The following is a 16,810-nucleotide window of genomic DNA, read 5'->3' as shown; positions in this document are numbered from 1 at the left end:
GTTATAAAACACAATGAATTTGTTTAAGTCGTGAATTATCTTTTGAAGAAATTTAAATTATAGGAAAATTTTTTTTTTTTACCCACATAGTTACCTTTTTTGGTAATCTTAATTCCTTTAGATGTATACTTTCAGCTGGTATCATTTTTCATCTGCATGAGAAAGTTCTTTTCAGTTTATTGTAGTGTAAGTCTCCTCAAAATTATTTTCCAGTTTTTATATATTTGAACTACCCTTGTTTTTTCATTTATTTTTGAAAAATATATTCACTGAGTATTAAACTCTAGGTTTTCTGTCTTCTCTTTTACATTTTTAAAGATATTCCTCCACTGTTTGCATTTTTCCAGTGAGAATTCTGCTTTCTTCCTAACTTTTATTTGTATACATATCTCTTTTCCTTTGGCTGCTCTTAAGAGTTTTCCTTTTATAACTGGTTTTAAGCAATTGTATTATGAAGTGTGTTGATGTGATTTTCTTTACTTTTTGTGCTTAAAGCTCATTTAGCTTCTTGGAATACGGGTGTTTAATTTTCATGACATTTGAAAAACATTGGCCAGTGTTTCTTTAGATTGTTTTGTTTGCCCCTTCTTTTTTCACTACTTTAGGGATCCAGTTACATATTTAAAAGGTTGCTTGAAGTTCTTCCAGAGCTCACTTGAGCTTTGCACTTGTTCTAAAATTATATTTTCTGTTTTAAATTTCGGACAGTGTCTATTGCTTTTTCTTCAGTACCCTTAATTTTCATTTAGACATTGTAGTTTTCATCTCTACAAGTCTGATGTGGGTCTTTTTCCTATCTTCAATATTTCTACTTAACTTTTTAGACACATGTATTCAAGGCATAATTACAGTGTTTATTCTTTGGGTCTGCTAATTCTAGCACTTATGTCAGTTTTAAATCAGGTTTGATTGATTGATTATTCTCAGTATGGATCATATCTTTCTGCTTCATTGCATGTCTTCAAATCTTTGGTTGGGTGACAGACCTTGTGGATTTTACTTTCTGAGTCTTCTTATGCCTATAAATATTCTTTATGTTTTTTTAAAGCAGTTTTATGTATTTGTTTATTTTAATTTGAGAGTGTGTGTGTGTATACAAGTAGGGGAGAGGGGCAGAGGGAGAGAGAGAATATTAAGCAGGCTCCACACTCAGCATGGAGCCTGATGTGGGGCTCAATCCCATGACCCTGGGATCATGACCTTAGATAAAATCAAGAGCCGGATGCTCAACTGACTGAGCTACCCAAGCACCCGTTCTTATAAATATTTCTTAAGCTTCATTCTTTTTTTTTTTTTTTTTGCACATAACATTAATGACATTTATTTAGTTTAGATAAAGACTTCAAACACAGAACACTGTTAGGCATTAATCATTAGGAACAACGTAAAAGAGATGTGATGTAAGGCAAGTATTATATAAGGATGAAATAGATAAACACAGTTTTTATTTTTCTACAGAATTTACTGCAAGTTACCATGCTATGAAAACAAAACCCACCCACTCTTAATATGTCAAATTTGTTTAGTAATTTAAAGAAAAATATATGACTCCCATCACACAGATAATTCTAAATCTACTTTGAAAATCAAATCATCAAGAAGTATCTGTCTGGAGAGACTATGGACCTACTATCACATTATAACAAAGATAAGGCTGTTATCTTCACAGAATATATGGATAATTAGTAATCAACAATTAACATAGTGAATGTTCTAATATTTGGGTAAATATTGGAAAACTATTTTTTAAAAAAACAAATTTGTGTGGACATTGTTTACTTTGCCAATGAGATTAGTTTGGAAAAGGGGTCTTGTTTAGTCTAGAAAATCTTGAGTCCAATATAGTTCTGGGCTAAACATATACTGAAGATCCTTTACAAGGACAAGTAGGCTTGGAAATCATGCAGTCTTATTTTGAATTAGCTTGCTTTAGTCCAAGGTATGGAATTAATTATCAAGTACCAGGAATTCCTGTAATACCCAATGCCAAATGGCTATAACATTCTACTTCCCATTATGATGATTCCTTGATTAGAGGTTGGTGTGAGGCATAAAGCATATTGTGAACTATAAAATAAATTGTACTCCAATGCTCGGATCTCTAAAGATAAATCTTGTTTTTCAATATAAGAAACTCACTAAATCAAATGAATGCTAATTAGAGCAAAAGTAGTATAAGTAAAACTGGGGCAGGAAACTTCTAATTACACAAGAAATACATGACTTAATCATTCTAAGAGACGAATCATTTTCCCAGTAGCTCCACTGCTATGGATGATATTTTCATGAGCCTGGGCCACCTTCTCCAATGAATACTGACTGAGAGCCTATTACAGGTTTCAACCAACCAATTTCCATTCCAGCTTGAAGGGCTGCTGCATATTGCCTAAATTCCTCCTTAGTTGATGAGTAGAGAGCAACCCCAATTATACCAGATTCCTTTGTCATGGTGTCCCGTGGGTTTATTTCAATAGGACCTCTGCTGCCAACAGCTATTACTCGCCCTCCATGTGACAGAAGATTCAAATCATTATTAAGATTTACATTGGCTAACATTTCAATGATCACATCAATTCCTTTTTCACCGACAGATTTCTTAATTTTATTAATATAATTACGTTCTCTGTGGTTAAACACTTCATGGGCTCCATTTTGCAAAACGATGTTTTGTCCTTCCTCAGTACCAGCTGTGCCCAGAACCTTTAAACCACAAACTCTAGCAATCTGGCATACTGCCAGTCCAACTCCTCCACTAGCCCCATGAACCAGAACACTTTCTCCAGCTTTCACATGGGCACTGTGGAGCAGAGCTCAATAAGCAGTAAAATATGGGATACCGATGGCAGCTCCTTGTTTAAAGTCCAGTTTTTCTGGCAGTGGGTAAACAGTGAGATCTCCTGCAAGAGCATACTCGGCATAGCCCCCAGAGATGGTGCTGGTAGTGAAAACTCCATCACCTTTCTTGAAAGTAGATGTATGATCTCATACAGCTTCTATTACCCCAGCCACACCTGAACCAGGAGTATAGGTTGTAAGAGTGGTTTTATCCTGTGAGTACCAGAACAAATATACGTTTCCACTGGGTTTACACCACGTGCATGGACCTTGATTAGAACCTGATAGTCTTTTGGAGTTGATACTGCCACATCCGACTGGAATTTCAGCCCTTCCGGTCCACCAAATTCAAAAACTCTAATTGCTCTCATCAATTTCAGTCCAGTTGCCATGGTGACCTGGTTCCAGAGAGGGGAAGCAAATTCTGCAAGGGCTCACTCAGATTCTACCTTAAGCTTCATTCTTGTATGCAGTAAGGTTACTTGGAAATAGATCCTTTATGGTCTTGCTTTTATGACTTGTTAGGTGGCTCCAAAAAAGTACCCAGTATAGGGCTAACTATCCCCCACTACTAAGACAAGACTCTTCTGAGTACCCTACCCAATGCTACATGAATTATGAGTTTTTCTGGTATGGCTGTATGGAACAGGTACTTTTCCTGGCCTGTGTCAATGTTGTGCACTATTTGCTTTAATCCTTTTGGATGCTTTTTACTACCTCTGGCAGTCTCCTCAAATACAATCACTGATCACTTCTCTGTGGAATATTCAGCAGGATCATTCTGCATGAGTCTGGGTTATTTTTCTGTGCAGGTCCCTCCTTTATGGTGTTGCCCTGTAAACTCTAGGCTGCTTTTTCTCTCTGGACTTCCACTTCCTCAGGCTAGGTTCTTCCTGTGTTCTTCTTCTCTGAACCATAACTTGGAAATCTCTCATGGCAGAAAGCCCCTACATTTGTAGGGGTCATCTCAGATGTTTTCTATTTCTCAGGGATTACTCTCTTCGGTTGCTTGATGCCCAGCACCTTGATTTTGATGTTGTTGTTGTTGTTTTACACAGGAGGGTAAATCTAGTACTTATTACTACATCTCATTTGAAGCTGAAGTCCCAGCTGAACTTAATAATAGAGATGGGCCATGGGAATATTAAGAAATCTATATATAGTTCTGCAGAAATTCCAGTTTATGGTAAAATATTGAATCAAAGTTTCTTTATACACATACATATGTATATCTTTTTAATTTAAACTACTTTACTCTAGGGGAGTATCAATTTCAATGAGCACCAAATTCAATTCTAAATACTGTTCACTTAAAAAGTAAGAAAAAAAAAGTTAAAAAGAAAGAAAGAAAAAAAGACCTGGATACTGCAAAAGTATCTGTTATTTAATAGGCAGTGATAACTTCATAGAAATGTGTACCTCAAATTTGGCCTCTACAATCTTTTTATTTTTTCTTAGTGTTTATTTATTTTTGAAAGAGGGAAAGAATGTGAGTGGAGGAGGGGCAGAGAGAGAGGGAGCCACAGAATCCAAACCAGGCTCCAGGCTCTGAGCTGTCAGCACAGAGCCTGACACAGGGCTCAAACTCACAGACTGCAAGATTATGACCTGAGCTGAAGTCAGATGCTTAACCTACTGAGCCACCCAGGCCCCCCTTCAATCCTTTTATATTAGAACTATTCTTAGATCTTAAAGAATTTTCTAACCTCATCCCACTAAGGAAGAGTTTCAACTTTTATCTGTCAAACAGGTTTTAGATCAAAAGTATAAGTAGTAGAATATTGAGTCAGGTGAAATGATAAACTCTCTCATGAAATAATTTAATATGATTGGCCTAGAAATTGTTACTTTTCCACATGAAAGTTAATTTAGGAGGTGTTCATGAAGGGAAGTAATGCAAAGATATGTTTTGATATAGGTAAATTCACATGTAGATTATTAATTTTATGTAAAGACAGATGTTTGTTTAAAAAAATCCCTAGTATTAAATCTAATATCAAGTAACTAACTTTTGTTTCACTGTAATATCTTGGAACACTGTGAGTCTTTTCAAGTTTAAAAGGGATTACTACAACTGCTAATAAAAAAGAAAATCTTGGGGCGCCTGGGTGGCTCAGTCGGTTAAGCGTCCGACTTCGGCTCAGGTCATGATCTCTCAGCCTGTGAGTTCGATCCCCTCGTCGGGCTCTGTGCTGACAGCTCAGAGCCTGGAGCCTGTTTCAGATTCTATGTCTCCCTCTCTCTAACCCTCCCCCGTTCATGCTCTGTCTCTCTCTGTCTCAAAAATAAATAAACGTTAAAAAAAATTTAAAAAAAAAAAGAAAATCTTGAAAATAGGATACATTTAACATTAGAAGAAAATAGATGGAAGCAAATAGTGGAAGAATTAAATTAGAAAGCAACTTCAAGGTATTCAATGCTTAAGTGACTCAATGTTACGAAAATTTTGTGTTAGAAAGAGGGGTTCTATTAAAATTGCCCTAAGAATCATACAGTGTAAGGAAAATGACTTCAAAATGAGAAAAATAAATTCTGAAAATCTAGGTCATTTATCTGAGATTTCTTATATTTCCTGAAGTTTTGTGCTTTAAACTTTTTGATACGTCACCTAGAGACAGTCACTTTTTTTCACTGAAGATCAAGTTATCAGCAAAGTACAAAATGGTAATTAAAAATTTCTAGTTCAGTACCAGGCACACATTGTTCTTTTAATGAATCAGATTATCTCAACTTTGTAAGGATTAATTAGGCACTTGTAGCAGTTCCTTTAAATTTCTCAGAACACTATGCCACTAGATAACTAAGCAGCAGTCTTGTAAACTCAGAGTTAATAGAGGCTCCAAAAATCCATTACACTTAATTCACTAGAGTCAGAATTTTTACTATGATGTTATTAAAACATTATTATATATTTTTATGTAATGTTAACTAAGGTTGTGTAAGCACTAAATATCATTGAATGAAAGGGGGAAAATTAATATTGCAGTATTTTTCTTTTAGAAAAAATAAAATTACAGAAAAATAAATAGGACAATAGTTTTTGAAACCTGTATGTATTTTCTCTCCAAAATTAACAAATGTTAAGATTTTAGAAATGTAGATATTATAGATTAAAGGGGAATTATTTTGGAATAATTTCTGATTTATGGAAAAATTGTAAAGACAGTATAAAGACTTATCATATACCTTCATGAAAGTTTCTCAGTGCTAACATCTTATACAAACACATGTATTAAAATCAAGAAATTAACACTGGTACAATGCTATTAACTAACTTGTAGATTTTGTTAATATTTCACATTCTTAAATTCCATGATCCATTCCAGGGGATATCAGTTTAACTGTATGTATGTACATATATATGTGTGTATGAACTTCTAATTAATGTCAAACACAAATTTTTATATGTCAGAATTATATATTTTTTTCATTAATCTTTATTTTTAAGTTGAATTAAATTGACATACAATATCACATTAATTTGAGGTGTAAAAGATAGTGATGATATTTTTATACATTATGAAATGATTATCATTATAGGTCTAGTTACTATCTGTTGCCACACCACATAAAGTTATTGCAAATTATTGACTATATTCTCTCTGCTGTACATTATATCCCTGTGACTTATTTATTTTATAACTAAGTTATTTTATAATTAGAAGTTTGTCCTTCTTAATCCCTTCACCTATTTTGTTCATGCCTCCACCGATCTCCCCTTTGGCAATCACTAGTTTATTTTCTGTATCTATGAATCTGTTTCTGTTTTGTTTTGCTGGTATATTTGTTTTGTTTTCTAGATTACACATATAAGCAAAATTATATGTTATTTGTCTTTCTCTAGGTTATTTCACTTAGCACAATAGCCTCTAAATCCAACCACATTTTCATAAATGGCAAGATTTCATTCATTTTTATGGCTGAGTAATATTCAATTGTATATATATATATATACCACACATATATATACCACAATGTCTTTAGCCATTCATCTATCGATGGGCACACATTACTTCCATATCTTGGCTATTGTCAACAATGCTGCAGTGAACATAGGTGTATACATATCTTTTCAAACTAGTGTTTTCTTTTTCTTTTCTTTTTTTCAGATAAATACCCAGAAATGGAATTGCTGGATTGCTATACATTTTTGAGGAATCTCCATACTGTTTTCCATATTGGCTGTACCAATTTACATTCTCACAATAGTTCACAAGGGTTCCCTTTTATCCACATCCTCACCAATACCTATTATTTCTTATCTTTTTGATAATGGCCATTGTGACATGTGTGAGGTAGTATCTCATTTTGGTTTTGATTTGGGTTTCTCTGATGACTATCGATATGGAACATCTTTTCACATTCCTGTTGGCCATCTGTGTGTCTTTTTTGGAAAAATGTCTATTCAGGTCCTCTATTTGTTAATCAGGCTCATTACTGTTGTTGTTGCTGCTGCTGCTGTTTCTGTTATTGAGTTGTATGAATTCTTTTTATATTTTCAGTAACAACTCCTTATTAGATACATCATTTGCAAGTATCTTCTCCCATTCATTAGGTTGTCTTTTTTGTTTTGTTGATGGTTTCTGTCAATGTGTAAAGCTTTTCAGTTTGATGTAGTCCCATTTATTTGTGTTTTCTTTTTTTTTTCCTCTTGCCTGAGGAGGCATATCCAAAACAATGTTGACAGGACAAATGCCAAAGAATCTATTGCCTATGTTTCATCCTAGGATTTTTATAGTTTCAGGTCTTACATTAAGGTCTTTCACTAATCTATTATGAGTTTATTTTTGTACATGGTGTAAGAAAGTGGTCTAGTTTCAATCTTTGGCATGTAGCTGTCTAATTTTCCCAATATACTTTATTGAAGAGACTGTATTTTACCCTTTGTATGTTCTTGTCTCCTTTTTCATAGATTGGTTGATCATATAGCATGGGTTTATTTCTGGGCTCTTTATTCTGTTCCATTGATCTACATATCTGTTTTTGAGCAAGTACAATACTGTTTTTATTAATATAGCTTTGTAGTATAGTTTGAATCAAGAGAGCTGGGATACCACTTAACTTTCAGTCATCATGTATCCTTAGCCTTCTTCAGCTGGTGACAGTATCACAGTCTTTCCTTCCTCTTCACATCCTTCATATTTTTTTAATGTTTATTTATTTTTGAGAGAGACAGACAGAGAGCAAGAAGGGGAGGGGCAGAGACAGAGAGGGAGACACAGAATCTGAAGCAGGCTCCAGGTTCCTAGCTGTCAGCACAGAGACCAACATGAGGCTTGAACTCACAAACTGTGAGATCATGACCTGAGTTGAAGTCTGGCATTTAACCAACTGAGCCACCCAGGTGCCCTACATCCTTCATAATTTTTAAGAATATTGATCAGGTGCTTTGTAGACCATCGTTGATTCAGTTTTATCTGATATTTACTTATCAGAAATTCTAAAAAATTTTTGGAAGAATATCAGAAGTGAAATGTGTTTCTTATCAAACCCTATCAAGGGTTGTATCACAACATGTCTTATCACCAGTGGTGTCAATTTTTTTCACTTAAGGTGGAATCTGACAGGTTTCTCCACTGTAAAGTTCCTGTTTTTCTCTTTTCATAGCCTATTATTTTGAAGCAAGTAATAAAGTCTAGCACACATTCCAGTGGAAGAAAATTAAGCTCCACCTCTTGGAGAGAGAATAAATTATTTAGAATTTTTCTGAAGGAAGCACTTTCCTTTCTCCCTCATTATTTTGTCAATAAATTATATATATTAGGATGTACGTGTGAATATTTACTTTGGTCTTTGAGTTATAAATACTATTACAGGCATAGCTCAGAGATATTGCAGGTTTAGTTCCTGCAATAAAGCAATATCACAATAAAGTGAGTCCACTGAATTTTTTGGTTTCCCAATGCATATGAAAGTTATGTTTACACTATGCTGTAGTCTATTAGGTGTGCAATAGAATTATAGCTAAAAAAAAGTCTGTGACAATTCAAAAATACTTTATTGCTAAAAAGTGTTAACCATCATGTGAATTTTCAGTAAGTTGTAGTCTTTTTACTGTTGGTGGGTCTTGCTTTGATATTGATGGTTACTGACTGATCAGGGTGGTGGTTACTTAAGGTTGGGGTGGCTGTGACAGTTTCCTAATATAAGACAAATTTTGCAGCATTGACTCTTTTTTTCATGAACAATTTCTCTGTGGCATTGATGTTGTTTGATAGCATTTTCCCCACAATAGAATTTATTGTAAAATTGGAGTCAACCCTCAAACCCTGTTATTGCTATATCAACTAAGATTATTTAATATTCTAAATCCTTTGTTGTCATTTCAATAATCTTCAAATTATCTCACCAGGAGTAGATTACATTTGAAGAAACCACTTTCTTTGTTCATTTATGAGAAGCAATTCCTCTTCTGTTCAAGTTTTATCATAAGATTGCAGCAACTCAATCACATTTTCAGGCTCCACTTCTAATTCTAATTCTCTTGTCATTTCCACTACATCTGTGATTACCTCTTTTCACTGAAGACTTGAACCTTCAAAGTCATCCATGAAGATTGGCATCAATTTCTTTTAATGCTGACATTTTGACCTTTTCCATTGAGTCACAAATGCTCTTAATGGCATTTAGAATGGTGAATCCTTTCCCTAAAGTTTCCAATTGATTTTTCCCAGATCCATCAGAAGAATCATTATCTATGTCAGTGATAGCCTTATAAAAATGCACCTCTTAAATAGTAAGATTTGAAAGTCAAAATTACTCCTTAATCCATGGGTTGGAAGCATGAATAGATCTTATATTGGCAGGCATGAAATCAACATTAATCTCCTTGTACATCTCCATCAGAGCTCTTAGATGACCAGATGCATTGTTGATAAGGAGTAATATTTTGAGAGGAATAGTTTTCTTTTCTTTTTTTTTTTTTTTCTGAGCAATAGGTCTCAATAGTAGGCTTAAAATATTTAGTAAATCATGTCATAAAGAGATGTGCTGTCATCCAAGCTTTGTTTTTCCTTTTATACATCATAATCACAATAGACTTAGCATAATTCTTAAGAACCCTATGATTTTCACAATGATAAATGAGCATTGGCTTCAACTTCAAGTCACCAGCTGCATTTAGCTCCCTAACAAGGAAGTCAGCCTCTCCTTTGAAGATATGAAGCCAGGCATTGACTTCTCTCTAGCTATGAAAGACCTAGATGGCATCTTTTTCCACCAGAAGCATCTTTTTCAATACATTGAAAATCTATTGTTTACTGTAGCCACCTTCATTAATTATTGTACCTGGATCTTCTGGATGATTTGCTGCAGTTTCTATGTTAGCACTTGCTGCTTCACCTTGTACTTTGATGTTAAGGAAACAGGTCCTTTTCTTAAACTTCAGGAACCTGCCTCTGGTAGCTTCAAACTTTCCTTCTGCAGCTTTCCTCTGCAGCTCTTATAATGTTAAAGAAAGTTAGGACCTTGCTCTAGATTAGGATTTGGCTTATGGGAACACTGTGACTGGTTTGATCTATCCAGACCACTAAAACAGTCACCATATAAGCAATAGGCTATTTGTTTCACTTTCTTATCATTTGTGTGTTCACTGGGGTATCACTTTACATTTCCTCCAAGAATCTTTTCTTTGCATTCACAAATTGGCTATTTGGCACAAGATACCTAACTTTTGGCTTAGCTCAGCTTTTGACATGCCTTCCCTACTATGCTTAACCATTTCAAGCTTTTGATTTAAAGTGAGAGACATGTGACTCTTCCTTTCAATTGAACACTTAGAGGCCATTTGTAGAACTATTAATTGGCCTAATTTCAATATTGTTGTGTCTCAAGAAATAAAGAGGCCTGAAGAGAGACAGACAGATAAGGAATGGCCAGTCAATGGAGAAAACAGAACACACACATTTATCTGTTAAGTTCACCATTTTATATGGGTGTGGTTCATGGCACCCCAAAACAATTATAATAGTAACATCAAAGACCATTGATCAAAGATCACCATAACAAATATATTAATCATAAAAAAAGTTTGAAATATTGTGAGAATTACCAAAATGTGACACAGAGCCACAAAGTGAGCAAATGCTGTTAGAAAAATGTTGCCAATAAACTAGCTTGATGCAGGATTGCCACAGACTTTCAGTCTGCAAAGAATGCGGTATCTGTGAAGTGTAATAAAGTGAAGTACAATAAAATGAGGTATGCTTATGCTACTAACAGTCCAATACTAATTATTTATTTTGCTGCTCAATGGATCCTGCTTTGACTATTTGAGAATCTTTCTGATTGGTTTGTGTCCTTTTATTGTTTAAAATTTTTTTTTAAATGTATATATTTTTGAGAGAGAAAGAGAAAGAGCATAAGCAGGAGTGGGGCAGAGGGAGAGGGAGGGAAAGAATCTTAAGCGGCTCCATGCTCAGTGCAGAGCTTGATGCAGGGTTCAATTTCGTGAACCATGAGATCATGACTGTGAGATCTTGACCCAAGCCAAAATCAAGAATTTTGGCTTAATTGCTGATTAGATGCTTAATTGACTGAGCTTAATTAAGATCAATTAAGATGCTTAATTGACTGAGCCATCCAGGCACCCTGCTCCTTGGGCCCTTTTGACATGATCCCATAGTCTCCTCCTCCTCCTCCTCCACCACCTCGTCTTTCTTCTTTTTCTTCTCCTTTTTAACACTCCTTCTGGTCCTATTAAATTCTCTAGGTTTATCTTGGATTTTTTTCTATCCAGCCCTAGAATCAGCCATTTATCCAAGGACCCTTGGTTCTTTTTGTTGGAGAATGGTTTTCAGAATCTAAGATCTCGGTGCTGGGTATGCTTGTTGTTACTGTGATGTTATTGCTTTCATGTCCTCTCAGCAGACAGAGCTAAGAAATATATGTGTAATACAAATCCATGTGTATACATGTTAAAAATATCTGTGTGTGTGTGTGTGTGTGTGTGTGTGTGTGTGTGTTTGAGGGGGTAGGTGAGTTCATTTCACTATCTCTGACTTTAACTTCAGAACCACAGGGTTTATTCTCCCCTTCCCCCATTGCTTATTTGTAACTTCTATCTCTGACAGAATGAAATCCGGCTCCCATTATCTACGATTTATTTACTTATTTGCTCAACAAATTGCAGTATACATGCAGTGTAGCTTTAGAATACTTAGTCCATACTGCTGTGAAAAATAAATTTATCAACTAGAATATAGTGTTTATGTACAATTCTTTTTGTTTTTGGCCTTCAAGAATCTAGTCAAAACAGTATTTTCTGAATTTGATTTAGGTTAGCTTCCTTTTTTCTCCAATAGTGTAGTTTTAAAGGTAATTCTCTTGAGTAAAAACACAGTATAGGCAATATGGGATTTAGAAATGTAATATTGCAAAAGTTCATTTTTAAGATGATTGTCATCAATTTTAACAGAAGCAGTATTCTAAAGCATTACAATCCATTATAATTATAACTCACTCACCTCAAAATTATCAGAGCTCTTTGTCTTTTAAGTGGGGGCAATTACAGCATTGCACTAAATCCTATTGGAGTGAAGGCAGAGTTGGGTAAGATTACCTGCCCTGACTTTCATTAGACACAGCCACAATAGCACAACTCTGCCTCCTCCCGTCTGAATTAACTGAGTTACCCTGGTCTGCTACCCTTCTTGTCATGGTCTTGATATTGTTTTAATGTCATATCTTCCCAATGACAAGTTTTATTATATCTATATTATAGAAAATGAAACAGTTTCTAAAAGTGACTTGCCCAAGGTCATATGGCTCATAAATGATAGAACTGAGACCAGAATTTGGCTGTATTCAAAGTCCAAAGTGTGAAAAATTAACATATGAGTGTTAGAATTTCATGTCCTGAAGAATACAGCATGGTTGGGTTTGTAGTAAAGCACCCAGATTATTTTGTATAGTAAATGGACATTTTTATAGTTTTTTGAGTCATCCATTGCCTATTTCTTTATTGTCAGTTGGCTCAACCTATGCAACTTTGAAGACATTTCTACCTAAAAAAAAATAACAGGGTCCTATTTTAGTCAATTTTCTCATACTTCACAGTTTGTCTTTTGTCTCTAAATAATTCGGCATGGTTATTTTACAATGCAGTTTCAATAGATTGGCTCTACTTGAATAATTTAGCTTTGACTTTGAATATGTAAAATAAGTATAATTTCATTAAAATGTTCCAAGTCAGTTCCAATTCCTATTCTGTTTTTGTTCTGTTTTGTTTACTGAGAATTTGGGAGTGTCCAGTATGTACCCATTGGGGCATTTGCACAGATAAAGGATTTTCTGAGAATGGTTCTGGTTGTATATAGCACAAGGCTAATCAAAGGAAAGTTTTTTTTCTTGTTTTTCCCCTGTAATCAGTCATGGATTGAAAGCTTCATACAATACAACTAGAATATTTTTCTAAAGAAATAAAAAAAAAAATTAAATACCAAATATAAAGCCCAATTTCTTATGATTATATTTTTCAAACTGATATTGAACTTTCTAAACATGTTTTCCCGATTTCTGTATTTTTTGTTTGTGGATAGGTCACAAACATTTGTTTACCAGCATTTATGTATGGAACATATTGGTCTCTGATCAGAGGCTTCCTTTTGAAAAGTGCGACTCAGTGTTAGTGTCCATCACATTCCAAGTCAGGTTTCAGTGACGTAATATTTATTCCCCCTGTATGTGTGAACTATCTTCAAGATCTTAACGCTTTCTTACTTTTGTACTAATCTAGGTTATTGGAGAGCATTGTATATGAAAAACATTACTTTTCTTTGCTATAGTATTGCTTGTGCAGAAATATGTTACCATTTATTAAGTGATTATTATATGCTATGTCCAGTTTTAAATATCTTATATGTATTAAGTCATTTAATCCTTTCAATATGAAAGCAAATACTATTATCATTCCCACCCTGTAGAAATGGAAACTGAAGCACAGAGATTGACTTCCCATGATCACATATTAGTGAGCAGGAGAGTTGAGATCCAAACTCAGGCAGCTTAGCTCTTAAGTCTGTGTCCTTGTCTTATCATACTGTTGTCCACAAAAAATCTGGGAAGGCCTTCGTATTTATCTAAAATTGGTTTCCAAGTATATGGTTCAAAATGTTTCTCAATTCCTATCACTTATGGAGGCATTTCTAACTAGAACGCACAATTTTGAGCTTATAGAATTGTTTTTTTTTTTTTTTTTTAATTTATTGTTTATTTATTTGAGAGAGAGAGAGAGAGAGAAGGGGAGGGGCAAAGAGAGAAGGAGACACAGAATCTGAAGCAGGCTCCAGGCTCTGAGCTGTCAGCACAGAGCCTGATGCAGGGCTCCAACTCAGGAACTGCAAGATCATGACCTGAGCCGAAGATGGACACTTAACTGACTGAGCCACCCAGGTGCTCCAAAGGTTATAGAATTATAAACACTTGATAACTTTCCTGTTTTGCTTTTGCTACTAGGCACTTGGGAACTAAGGTCTGAACTCAAATATCATAGATTTTCTCTATTCTTTTTGTTTTTGCTTTTTCCAAGTATTGTTTTACTTATTGCAAGTATTTTTATTAGCCACCTTGAATTCCTTTGTTGAATAGGTGGTATATAAATAAGCCAATTAATGTCCTAAAGCAGTTCTTCTCTCATGTGATTTAAATAACAAAAATATATTCTCTAATGGTTTTGGAGATGGGTAGTCTGAAATCAAGTTGTCAGCAAGGCCACATTTCCTCTGGAGGCTCTAGGGGAGAATCTATTTTTTGCCTCTTTCAGCTTCTGGAGCCTACTGACCTTTGACTTGTGTCTGTGTCACTCCAATCTCTGCCCTCATGGCCACTTACCTCTTCTGCTTGTGTCTACTCTGCAGATCTCTTCCAAGGACACTGTCATTGGATTTAAGAACCAGATAATGTAGATAATCCAGGATGATCTCCTCATCTCAAGATCCTTAGCTTAATTATGTCTGCAGAGACCCTTTTCCCAAATAATTTAACTTTCACAGGTTCTGGGGATTAGGACCTGGGCGTATATTTTGGGGAGCCACGATTCAAGGCACCATAATAAATAATGATAGCTGCATGAGGGTGTAATCCATGGGCTTTTGTGATTTAAATTTTATATGTAAAAAGACTTTTTATTTTTTGCCTATTTCCTAGCTCTTTGTTTTACTGTGGACTAGTTAGGTTTTCCAGGCACCTGGGTTTCATTCAGGTAAAGTGGCAAGATGCACAGTGTTTTAAATTTTGTCTAATTTTGGTCTTAAAGTCTTTAAAAAAAAACTCTTCTACATATTTGTCTTCATATTCATCTTTCTGAGAGGCAGGATAAAATAATTCTTAAAATTATAGACCGCAAAAGGTATATCTGGATTCAGATCCTGTTTGACTACAGACTGTAAAAGCTGTATTTGAATTCAAATCCTGAGTCTTACTAGCTGCATTACCTTAAACAATTTTCTTCATCTCTAAGTACCTTCATCATAGGGTTAACTAAGGGTTTTACACACACCACCACCACCACCACCACCATATAATGGTTAAAAGTGTCTAGACTGTGGAAAGCAGTGTGTTATTATTATTAGTTATTATTGTAAAGAACCACTATAGTCTTCTTTCAGAATAAGTCCAGTATGATGAACTCAGGTATCTGATCCTTTCTTACAAGATTTTATGCCTAAAAGGTTTGCAAAATTTTCAAATAAGGAACAGTTGAGAAGTACTGAAAATTCCAAATATATAAAATAATCACTAGAGATATAATATAAAGGCCTAAAGGAAGCCTATAACTTGAGTGAAATAAAAACTGCCATTTTGCTTGGGTAAGTCTGAGACCAAGGAAAATTGTTTAGGTTCTTTTTTTTTAATATATACATATATATTATGTATGTATATATGTATATATCTATGTATACATTACTTTTAAGAGACAGAGAGACAGGGCACGGGCAGGGGAGGGGTAGAGAGAGAGAGGGAGACATAGAACCTGAAGCAGGCTCCAGGCTCTGTGATGACAGCATAGAGCCCAACCCAGGGCTTTAACCCAGGGCTCAAACTCATGAAGCATGGGATCATGACCTGAGCTGAAAGTCAGACATTCAACTGATTGAGCCACCCAGGTGCCCCTGTTTAAGTTCTAATGGAGGGGACCAGATACTTAGGGGATGTGTCACAAAAGTTAGAGCCTTTCACTTTTAGGACACTGATTCTCACCCAACTTATAAGGACAAAACCACAAAAGTAATTGAAAATCATTATCATCTAAAAACTATTACCTACTGCCCTTGAAAAAAAGTTGTTTGCCTAACTCTGATTTTCAGGCAGTGACAACCAGCATCACATTGAACACTCACCATTTGGCAGTCTAAATAGAGAGGTTAGATGGTGAACGAGTCTGAAGACAAAATGACAATCTGTTCCTCCAGGGTCCTCTGAAAGGCTTCACAAGGTGGGAGAGGGGCAGTTTAGCTGGCTACTGCCTCTGCAGAATTTAATCCAGAAATAAGTGCATATTAGTTTGGAGACTGGGATACCAAAACTTGCTAGCTATTATATACACTGTAAGGAGATTCTTACAGTCTTACGGAAAAGAAAGTTTTAAACTAGCTTTACAGAGTGCAGTTTACACCATAAAATTCACCTGTTTTAAGTGTATACTTTAATGATTTTTGGGTAAACTTATAGAATTATGTAACCTTTGCCTCATCTAGTTTTAGAACATTTTAATGGATAAATTTAAAGGAATATATATCTAATTAGGCACTGCAGTGGTATCCTAATAGTCTCTCTGCTTCCATTCTTGTTATCCCTGTAATCCATTTTCCATAGAGAAAATATTTTTTTAATGTAAATCAAATCAGTTTTCTGCTCAAAACCCTTCAACAGCATCCTATCATACTTAAATTAGAGGCCCTATATGATCAAACAGCTGTCTAGCTCTCACACCTTACTTCTTGGTATTCTTCTCACTATGTAACAGGTACACTAGAAT

General features: G+C 35.0%; 1 long non-coding RNA gene and 1 pseudogene across 1 annotated transcript in view; both read right to left on the bottom strand.

Moving 5' to 3' along the window:
• Window positions 1–16,300, bottom strand: part of LOC109254336 (uncharacterized) — a 55,162-nt gene extending 38,862 nt beyond the window's left edge. The window contains exon 1 of the long non-coding RNA XR_002074761.2: window positions 16,173–16,300. This is a non-coding gene — a long non-coding RNA (uncharacterized LOC109254336). The remainder of the gene's footprint in view (window positions 1–16,172) is intronic.
• On the bottom strand, window positions 2,214–3,274 carry LOC109254335 (quinone oxidoreductase-like; annotated as a pseudogene).
• Window positions 16,301–16,810: the final 510 nt, after the last annotated feature.

This window comes from Panthera pardus, unplaced genomic scaffold (genome assembly GCF_024362965.1).
Source record: "Panthera pardus isolate Hobbes unplaced genomic scaffold, ASM2436296v1 HiC_scaffold_16, whole genome shotgun sequence".
NCBI classification, from domain to species: domain Eukaryota; kingdom Metazoa; phylum Chordata; class Mammalia; order Carnivora; family Felidae; genus Panthera; species Panthera pardus.
The sequence above is the reverse complement of the archived record's forward strand: the minus strand, read 5'-3'. Positions and strand labels throughout refer to the sequence as shown.